Source organism: Natator depressus, chromosome 5 (genome assembly GCF_965152275.1).
Source record: "Natator depressus isolate rNatDep1 chromosome 5, rNatDep2.hap1, whole genome shotgun sequence".
In the NCBI taxonomy this organism is placed as follows: Eukaryota; Metazoa; Chordata; order Testudines; family Cheloniidae; genus Natator; species Natator depressus.
The window spans coordinates 40,324,293-40,333,958 of record NC_134238.1 but is presented as its reverse complement, the minus strand read 5'-3'; positions in this window follow the sequence as shown (position 1 = coordinate 40,333,958).

The following is a 9,666-nucleotide window of genomic DNA, read 5'->3' as shown; positions in this document are numbered from 1 at the left end:
AGGCTTAGGAGCTAGTTAATTGCAGTGTAGATGTTCAGGCTTGGGCTGGAGCTTAGGGTTCAGGACCCTGCAAGGTGTGAGAGTCCCAGGGCTTGGGCTGCAGCCAACAGTCAAATGTCTACAGAACAATTAAACAGCCCCTTAGCCTGATCCCCGTGAGCCTGAGCCGTGGGTTTAATAGCCATGTAGCCATACCCTAAGTGTATTCCTCAATATTATTCCTCCGAGCCTGGCTCTCAGTCTCTGGGAAGTGAGAAGTTTAGGGATCCTCCCCTTGCAGTGGGTAGTGGCTATTCTGTGAAAGAAAATCAGTGAAGTGTCTTGTTCGTTTGTCTGAATTTCATTTAGTTGCCGTGCTACATTAGAAAATACTGTTTTGGTTGCAGACTAACTAAAGAATAATAAAAATCCACAGTATTTGTATACTATTTTACACATTGTCCAAACACTAACTTTTATACTGACATTATTTGCAAAACTACAACCACCAACTCCAGCTGGTAGGAGCAGCTGCAGAAGCAGCCAATGCAGGGACTGCTGCACTAAGGGGAAAGGAGTAAACTAGACCCCAGCTGGGGCCATTCTTGCCCCCACACCCCCACTGGATCTAGAATTGTGCAGGGGAGACCACTCTGGTCACAGTTGATGGCTCACTTCCCACCTGCCATGTGGCCTTGGGCAGGGGGAGGGGAGCGGAGACTGCTGAGAGGAACAAGCCAGAGACTCCAGCCAGTATGAACATCTGCAGAAGCAGCCAAAGTGAAGACCTTTGGACATTCAGAGAACTTTCTACAGTTCTGCCCTGGGATGATTGGCTGTTTGTGCCTCCCTCCTCCACCCCCTCTCTTGTAGTGTCTTCATCTGAGTTTCACTTCACTCTTCTCCCCTGCCCTCTCTCATTCCCATTTCCCCTTCACTATCCCCTCTCCCTTCGCTTTTCTTTCCTAGTCCATCCTCTCCTAAAAACCCCCCACCCCAAAAAGAAACAAAAACTGTGGAACTAACATGACGCTTGCTGCTGTCACATAGTTCACTCTGCTTGTGTGCTATCCTCCTTCCCCCACCCTCTCTCTGCCTATTTAGACTATAAGCACCTCCGGGGCAAGGACCATCTTCATGTCTGGTTGTATAGCTAGCACGGTGGGGCCCCATTCTTGATTGGTCCTTAGGCACCACTCTAATAAATGATTGATAATAATTATAATTCAAATCCAGTTAATTTCTAAACCCAGTTTGGTAGGTGGTTAGTCTAACATGTACTTTTGAGGAGAGAGTTATCTACTTTTTGGGACGCTAGTCATTTTCTTTTCCCAAAAGGCAAGACGGGTGAAAGTAATCTGACAGTGGCATGGAGGACTGTCTCTCGGAGCATGTGCCTGGCTCATTATAGGATTAGATAGGACCAGGGGCTCATGGTGTATGTGCAAAAAAGAAGACTCCTGCAAGAGTTAGATCATATCCAGCTCCCTGAAATGACCTCTGGCAACACAAGCACTAGCTTCCAGCCTTCACAGGCCTTGTTCTCTCTGTACAGGTCAGTGCCAGGCACATGCCAACCCCTCAGTCCCCTGAGTGTCCCTGTGGAGTGCTCAGCCCCTGTTCCACTCATGGACTTTTAAGGCCAGAAGGGACCATTGTGCTCATCTAGTTTAAACTCCTTCACATTGCAATTCCCAGAACCTCACCCAGCCACTCTTGTAGTAGGCCCATAACCCCTGGTTGTGTTACTGAAGTCCTCAAATTAAAGATGTCAAGTTAGAGAGAATCCACCATTTACTCTAGTTCAAACCAGCAAGTGACCTGTAGCCTGCATTGCAGAAGAAAGTGGAACCCCCACCACATCCAGGGTCTCTGCCAATATGACCTGGTGGAAAATTCCTTCCTGGCCCCAAATATGGCAATCAGTTGTTAGGCCCTGAGCAGGTGGATGAGACACACCAGCTAGATAACTGGGAAAGAATTCTCCCTAGTGACTCAGGGCCCTCCCCCTCTAGTGTCCCATCTCCGGTCATTGGAGATATGTGCTAATAGCAGTCTTGGATGGGTCATATGCCACTGTAGGCAATTTCATCATAGTTTCCCTTCCATAAACTTATCAAGCTCAGTCTTAAAACAAGTTACTGGTAGGTTTTTTGCCCCAACTATTCCCCTTGGAAGGCTGTTCCAGAACTTCACTCCTCTGATAGTTCCACTGAACACTCCCAGAAGTCTTAGGTCTGCTTTTCTCAAAGAAATAATACACACCAACTTATAAAATTCAGCTCAGGATCCCCACTTTGCTTAACACACAGCACATATATATAGTGGAAACAAGAATCAGTTTATTATCTAAGAACAAATATTTCAAGTGACAGTGAGTAAGAATATTGGAAACAAATGGTTACATATAAAACAAAATCATAACATGCTTTCTAGAGACTAAACTTAATTAACAAGGCCTTCCCCCATCTCCTACAAGATAACTTATCCTAGGTTTTCTCCCCCAGCATTTTCAACAAATTTGGTTGAGACCCCTTCTGGAAAAAAACAAGCCTGCTGGCAGCTTGCCTTCAGAAACTGAAGGAATACTCAAGCCTTATCTGTATCCCAGATATAGTTTCAAAAGTTCATTGTCTCACCTTTAAACAGAGTAACTCCTGCTGATTTTATTTTCTCCTTCAGCCCCTGCAATCTGTTGATCAGCATCGTGCTCAGATTGTAAATGGGCATTAATTGTGAATGATGTAATACTCAATTTGCATATGACCAGCCAGCATGAGATAAAGTGTCTACCTCCTTCCCGCCTGCTAGGAGTATGTGGACTACCTTTGAGTGACGTGCCTTAAGTCACAGAGCTAGATAGCATAATTTTTAGTATATATACATAACTCCTCACATTTTCTATCCATACATCTTGCAATGACTTTGATGAACAGTGTGACACAAGCTGTTATTAGAGATCTTGCATGATAGTCTTTTGGTGAACCTTTTGGGGATCTCTGTATCCCTATGTACCCCTGTGCCCTCTGGCAGTTGCCATAAAGTGATCACAACCATATGTACATATATTATCTCCAATACTGCCAACCTCAAGTGTTCAAAAATCATGAATCAAGCCCCCACTCCAAACAACGAGGGTTTTTTAAAAAAAATAAATTTTGGATTCTTTTTATTTCTTTTCTGGTTTCAGAGCCTTTAGAGTGGCCTCATGGCAGGTTTCCAGGCTTTTCTCTGCACCCATAAAGGTTTGAAACCAGTTGTGAGATGAGAGCTCAGATTCTCCTGTACTCACTTGCCGATAGGAGTTGGGGCTTTAAGAAAAACACCTACTAATGTCAAGTATCAGGGGGTAGCCGTGTTAGTCTGTATCCACAAAAACAAGGAGTCTGGTGGCACCTTAAAGACTAACAGATTTATTTGTGAGACTCTTGAGAAATCATGAGAGTTGGCAACACTGTAATATCTTTTAGTAAGAATTCAGTTCCTGTGATGGTGCAGTATGACATAGTGTTTTATGGCTGCTGAGGTGCAAAACGATGGCAGTAGATTATTTGGTTTCAATTAGATTTATAGATTTTTAAAGGACAGAAGAGTCAATTATGATAATCTACTTTGACCTCCTGCATGATAGAACTGCCTCTTGGTCTTTTCTACTTCTTGCCTTGTTCTGGCTTTTATGCCTTAGAATGTAATCAGGTATTTAAAAAATCAACTGCTTTCATTTGCCCATGGCCAAAAAAAAAAAAAAATGGGGACAGTTGCCACATCAGACACATTCCAGCAGTCCATATGGACACTTTCCCAGACGTACTCTGTAGATCAAAAAATGTTTTTACAATGTGTTATTTATCCAATGTATGTGTGCTGTAGAGCATTGTATTTGCTGAAGTAAGCTCTGGAATTTCACTTTGCAAGTTTAGTATGTATACAATTTGTACACTGTGCTGGCAGCATATTGATAAAGGCTAAAGAGGTTGCTGTTGGGGGAGGAATAGCTCAGTGGTTTGAGCATTGGCCTGCTAAACCCAGGGTTGTGAGCTCAATCCTTGAGGGGACCATTTAGGGATCTGGAGTAAAAACTGGGGATTGGTCCTGCTTTGAGAAGCGGGTTGGGCTAGATGACCGGTCTCTAGCAACCCTGATATACTATGACTTGATTTTTGGGGGGGGAGGATGAGAAGGGGAGATTTGTTTTTTTAAGTGAGGTTTAAGGTTTCATAGTGCATTGACAGTCCTATGTCAAATATGCTATTGTAAGCGGGGGAATAGTCCTGCTATTGTGGGGAACGTTCCTGGCTTCTGCACTACTCAGTGAAGTGGGCTAGCAAAAGGATCTGAGTCCTCGCTCCCACTTCCTTTACCCAGTGGCCTCCCTGCCCTTGAGGACTCACCTTCCACTCTCCTGTCTGGCACAGTCCTCGTAACCCCAACAAGGCTGACCCAGGATTCCTGAGGGGCTCGACCCCCAACCCTGCTGCGGTCACCTAGGACAGGGGCTAGGGTGTCCCCACTCCGGGGTACTCTCTCTGCACTGGGCACTTCTCTGACCCACTGACCATTACATACAAGTTAAAGCAAATGCAAGTTATTTAATCAACATTTAATTTTAAAAAAGATAAGGAAAAATGGGAAAGGTTAAAGGAAACACATCAATCCGCTCTGTGGCAGGGAACATCACAAACAGTGTCTCTGGAATGTCCGGACAGTTCACAGTCTGCTCCTTGTAAGTCCCAGGCTGCCTTCTCAGGCCCTGGCTGTGCTGTAGGGATGCTGTGGGTTGGACACTTGCTCTGGTGGTGGCCATATGCTCTCAGGTTCTAAGCGGTAGGACCCTTCTTCCCAGTGTCGCCCCCGCCCTGTCGGGGTTACGATCCAAGCCTGGCCTGCAGAGCCTCTTGGCTGAGGCATCTCCCTGTGCTGGGCCTGCTGCCCAGGGTCCCCCTCGCTCTCCCCAGCTGCTCACCGCACCCAGCTCCGGACTGCTCCAGCCCCAGCTCCACCACTCTGTCTCTGCACTGCTGCTGCTGCTCTGCCTCCAGCTCCCTGGGCTGCTTCTTTGGCCCCTCTGGCTCTGGTTGCTGCAGCTCTGCTCCCAGGACAGGTCTGCTCTGCAGGCTGCTTCTGTGACTCTGCTCCCAGCACTGACCTGCTTCCTGGGCTGTTTTTCTGGCCCCTCTGGCTCTGGTTGCTGCAGCTCTCCTCCCAGGGCAAGTCTGCTCTCTCTGGGCTTTGCCTCTGGTTTTGGGGCTACAGCTCTGCTCCCAGGACAGGGTCTGCTCTCTCTGGGCTGCTTTTCTGGTCCCTCTGGATCTGGCACGGCTCTGCTCCCCAGCTCAGCTCGGGCCCACTCTGTGTGACCCAGGTAATTCCCGCTCACACGGAGGATGGGACCTCCCTGGCCTCCTGACTCCCTGATTAGCCTGCCCGCCCTGTCATTCAGGCTGACCTGGAGCATTTGCCTTCCCCATTGTTCCTGGGGACTGTCAGTCTCAGGGTGCTGATTCCCCATTTACCCGTCCCCCTTTTCAGTACTTGGAGCTAGCAACTGGAACACCCCCACTGAATGTTAGTAAGGGGGCAATAGTCCCCTTACACTATATACACTGAACAAAGACTGTCATGCATATAAAAAGACTGAATTACAAAGGTTTCACTATAATGCATACTTCAGTAAGTACAGTATAATTCATGGAAACCCAGTAACCGTTTTTGTAATGCATTTGTCATTTTTTTCCAATTATCCCTTTAAAAATGGTCTTTTCAGAACCATATCGGGTCACTTAAAGAGCAGTTCTGAACAGTAATTGTAAATTTAGTATTGTGAGGTTTCATAGTCATTGCCATGTTGCATTTTAAAGTAAAAAGATGCTTTTTTAACTTTTAGCCCTGCAAACCTAATGTGGGATCTGAGAATCAAGCTGGCTTCTTTTGTGGTCGCAAATCAGCACCAGTAATATAAGAACATAAGAACGGCCATACTGGGTCAGACCAAAGGTCCATCTAGCCCAGTATCCTGTCTTCTGACAGTGGCCAAAGTCTCTCATACCGAAGAAGTCCCTCAGTTACACCTGTGCCATTCCTACTGAAGAGTTTATGGTTCAGTGACATCTGTGCAAGCCCATTAGCTTTGCTTTGTTTGTGCAGGTTTAAGTTAATGGAATTTAGTAAGCAATTCTTTTGATGATGCAGAAAAATATAATTCTTTTCACTCTTCGCTATATTTGATCTGCAGTGCCAGCAAGAGTATAAAGTCGATAAAAACGACTTTGTCAATAGTCAGTAGATATTACTCCAAATACACAGAAAGCAAATGAGTAAGTAGGAAGATACCATTTTTACAGTCATTAAGACCTGAACTTTCACAAAAGTGATGATAAGCTAATTTGTAACAATGAAAATTATAGGTGCAATATGAATATCACTGTTCTACTCACAAATATTGTGAAAATTCCAAACGCCCTCTAAACAAAAAACAATAACAAAACTGCACAATAATAACTGTTACAGAATCCAAAACCATTAAAAAGGAGAAATGTGTAGGACTGGTAAAATTAGTTCAGATAAAAATAGTCCTCACCCTCTTCAGTCTGAACCTTTGTCCAAAACAAAGACAAACTTGTTGCAATCATTTCTGAGATTTGCAAACATTTATTGGTTACTTTTTCCATATTTCTTCTTATTATTATATGTTTCTGTTCCCCAAAATAGAATGGGGTTGGATCTAGTACAGAGGATTGGGATCTTGTAACTTCTGTTGTACATGGATTTGACATTAACTTTCTCTGCGTTAGGGAAAATCAGTCTTGCTTGCCTTCATTTCCTCCGAAGTTCTTCAGCAGCTTAGACACCATGTTGGCAGAGAACATATAAATACCTTTCAGAGTAGCAGCTGTGTTAGTCTGTATCCGCAAAAAGAAAAGGAGGACTTGTGGCACCTTAGAGACTAAGAAATTTATTTGAGCATAAGCTTTCATGAGCTACAGCTCAGTTCATCGGATGTATTCAGTGGAAAATACAGTGCGGAGATTTATATATACAGAGAACATGAAACAATGGGTGTTACCATACACACTCTAATGAGAGTGATCAGGTAAGGTGAGCTATTACCAGCAGGAGAGTGGGGGGTGGAGGGAAAAACTTTTGTATTGATAATCAAGGTGGGCCATTTCCAGCAGTTGACAAGAACCTCTGAGGAACAGCCGGGGGGTGGGGGGAAAATAAACATTGGGAAATAGTTTTACTTTGTGTAATGACCCATCCACTCCCACTCTCTATTCAAGCCTAAGTTAATTGTATCCAGTTTGCAAATTAATTCCAATTCAGCAGTCTCTCGTTGGAGTCTGTTTTTGAAGCTTTTTTGTTGAAGAATTGCCACTTTTAGGTCTGTAACCGAGTGACCAAAGAGATTGAAGTGTTCTCCGACTGGTTTTTGAATGTCATAATTCTTGATGTCTGATTTGTGTCCATTGATTCTTTTACATAGAGACTGTCCGGTTTGGCCAATGTACATGGCAGAGGGGCATTGCTGGCACATGATGGCGTATATCACATTGGTAGATGTGCAGGTGAACGAGCCTCTGATAGTGTGGCTGATGTGATTAGGCCCTATGATGGTGTCCCCTGAATAGATATGTGGACACAGTTGGCAACGGGCTTTGTTGCAAGGATAGGTTCCTGGGTTAGCGGTTCTGTTGTGTGGTGTGTGGTTGCTGGTGAGTATTTGCTTCAGGTTGGGGGGCTGTCTGTAAGCAAGGACTGGCCTGTCTCTCAAGATCTGTGAGAGTGATGGGTCGTCCTTCAGGATAGGTTGTAGATCCTTGATGATGCGTTGGAGAGGTTTTAGTTGGGGGCTGAAGGTGATGGCTAGTGGCATTCTGTTATTTCTTTGTTGGGCCTGTCCTGTAGTAGGTAACTTCTGGCTCTGTCAATCTGTTTCTTCACTTCAGCAGGTGGGTATTGTAGTTGTAAGAACCCTAGATAGAGATCTTGTAGGTGTTTGTCTCTGTCTGAGGGGTTGGAGCAAATGCGGTTGTATTGTAGAGCTTGGCTGTAGACCATGGATCATGTGGTGTGGTCTGGATGAAAGCTGGAGGCATGTAGGTAGGCATAGCGGTCAGTAGGTTTCCGGGATAGGGTGGTGGTTATGTGCCCATCGCTTATTAGCACCGTAGTGTCCAGGAAGTGGATCTCTTGTGTGGACTGGTCCAGGCTGAGGTTGATGGTGGGATGGAAATTGTTGAAATCATGGTGGAATTCCTCAAGGGCTTCTTTTCCATGGATCCAGATGATGAAGATGTCATCAATGTAGTGCAAGTAGAGTAGGGGCATTAGGGGACGAGAGCTGAGGAAGCGTTGTTCTAAGTCAGCCATAAAAATGTTGGCATACTGTGGGGCCATGCACATCTATCAATGTGGTATATGACTATTCATGATTTTATAGACCTCTCTCATATTCCCCCCCCCCAGTCATCTCTTTTCTAAGATGACACTTAAGGTGTCATCCCTCACTAATGTACTCAATGGACTAATTACTATTGACTTTGACAGGAGTGGGATCAAGCCTCTAGAGTCCCATAAATATTTTTATTGGGAGATAATTATCTGTGTTGAAAATCAGATCAGGTCACAGTTTTCAACTATGTCATTTTGAGAACGGGTATGCCATGCATCCAAAGAACACTTTCCCCCTGAATCTCCGGCCTCAGGGGTGGGGGGAGACTGCCTGGCCAGCAGGGGAAGGAAAACCTTTGGGCCCTTTAAGGATTACTCCCTCTCTCCCCTCTTTGCAGGCACTCAGCCTCCTTGTGGGTCAGAGTGGGGCCCTGCAGCTGATCCTTTGGACTAAAGGGTGCAGCATAAACCTGCATACCAAAATGAGATCTTCCCCTGCCTGGAGACATCATTCTGCACTGGGAAAAAAAGCTCCACCCCCTCCCACTCCTTTGAGATTTTGGGGCGTTGCTGTGGGCATCATGCTAGTCACCTTTTTAAGTCTAGCAAGGAATCTTTCCTGCACTGCCAGATTGGTGTAGGCAATGTGTTGTGTTTTGTTTTTTTAATTTCCTCTTAGCAGCCCAGAGTCCTGGTGGGTAGATTTGTCAGTAAAATGCATTTGTCACATTAGCAGGTGCCCAGTGCAGACATTCGACTGGGGGCAGCTTCCTGATAAAGCACAGTTGGAAGCAGATTAGGATGAGGCATCTCCCAGAGAAGGTGGGAAAGGTGGTATGGACTCCTAACATCCACAGCAGTGAAAAGACAACGTCCTTTCCCTACCCTCATATGAGAAGAGAGTGATGGGGGTCCCAGCAACAGTGATGGAACCTGTTTAATGCTGTGGAGGGGTGACATAATTCCCAACATTTTCAGTGGCTGAAGTGGGATTGGACCTGTCCGCAAGAGGGTTGGGAACCAAGGTGGTGTTCAAGTCCTACTCTCAGTGGGGAAAGGGGTGGGCCAAACCTGAGCAGCATTGTGTTCCCATGCAGCAGGGGTGAAGTCACAATGCCTGGAGGGGAGAGCTTAGCCCAGCCAGCCCCACAGGAGCTACTTCAACTGGGACAGGGAGGTTCGGGGGTCAAAGTGGGACAGGTCCACAAACTTAGGACTGTTGGGAGGTATGGTGTGGTGTGGGACTGATACCAGCCGTCTGCCAGGTGTTACAGATTACAAGGGAAGGATGACCTG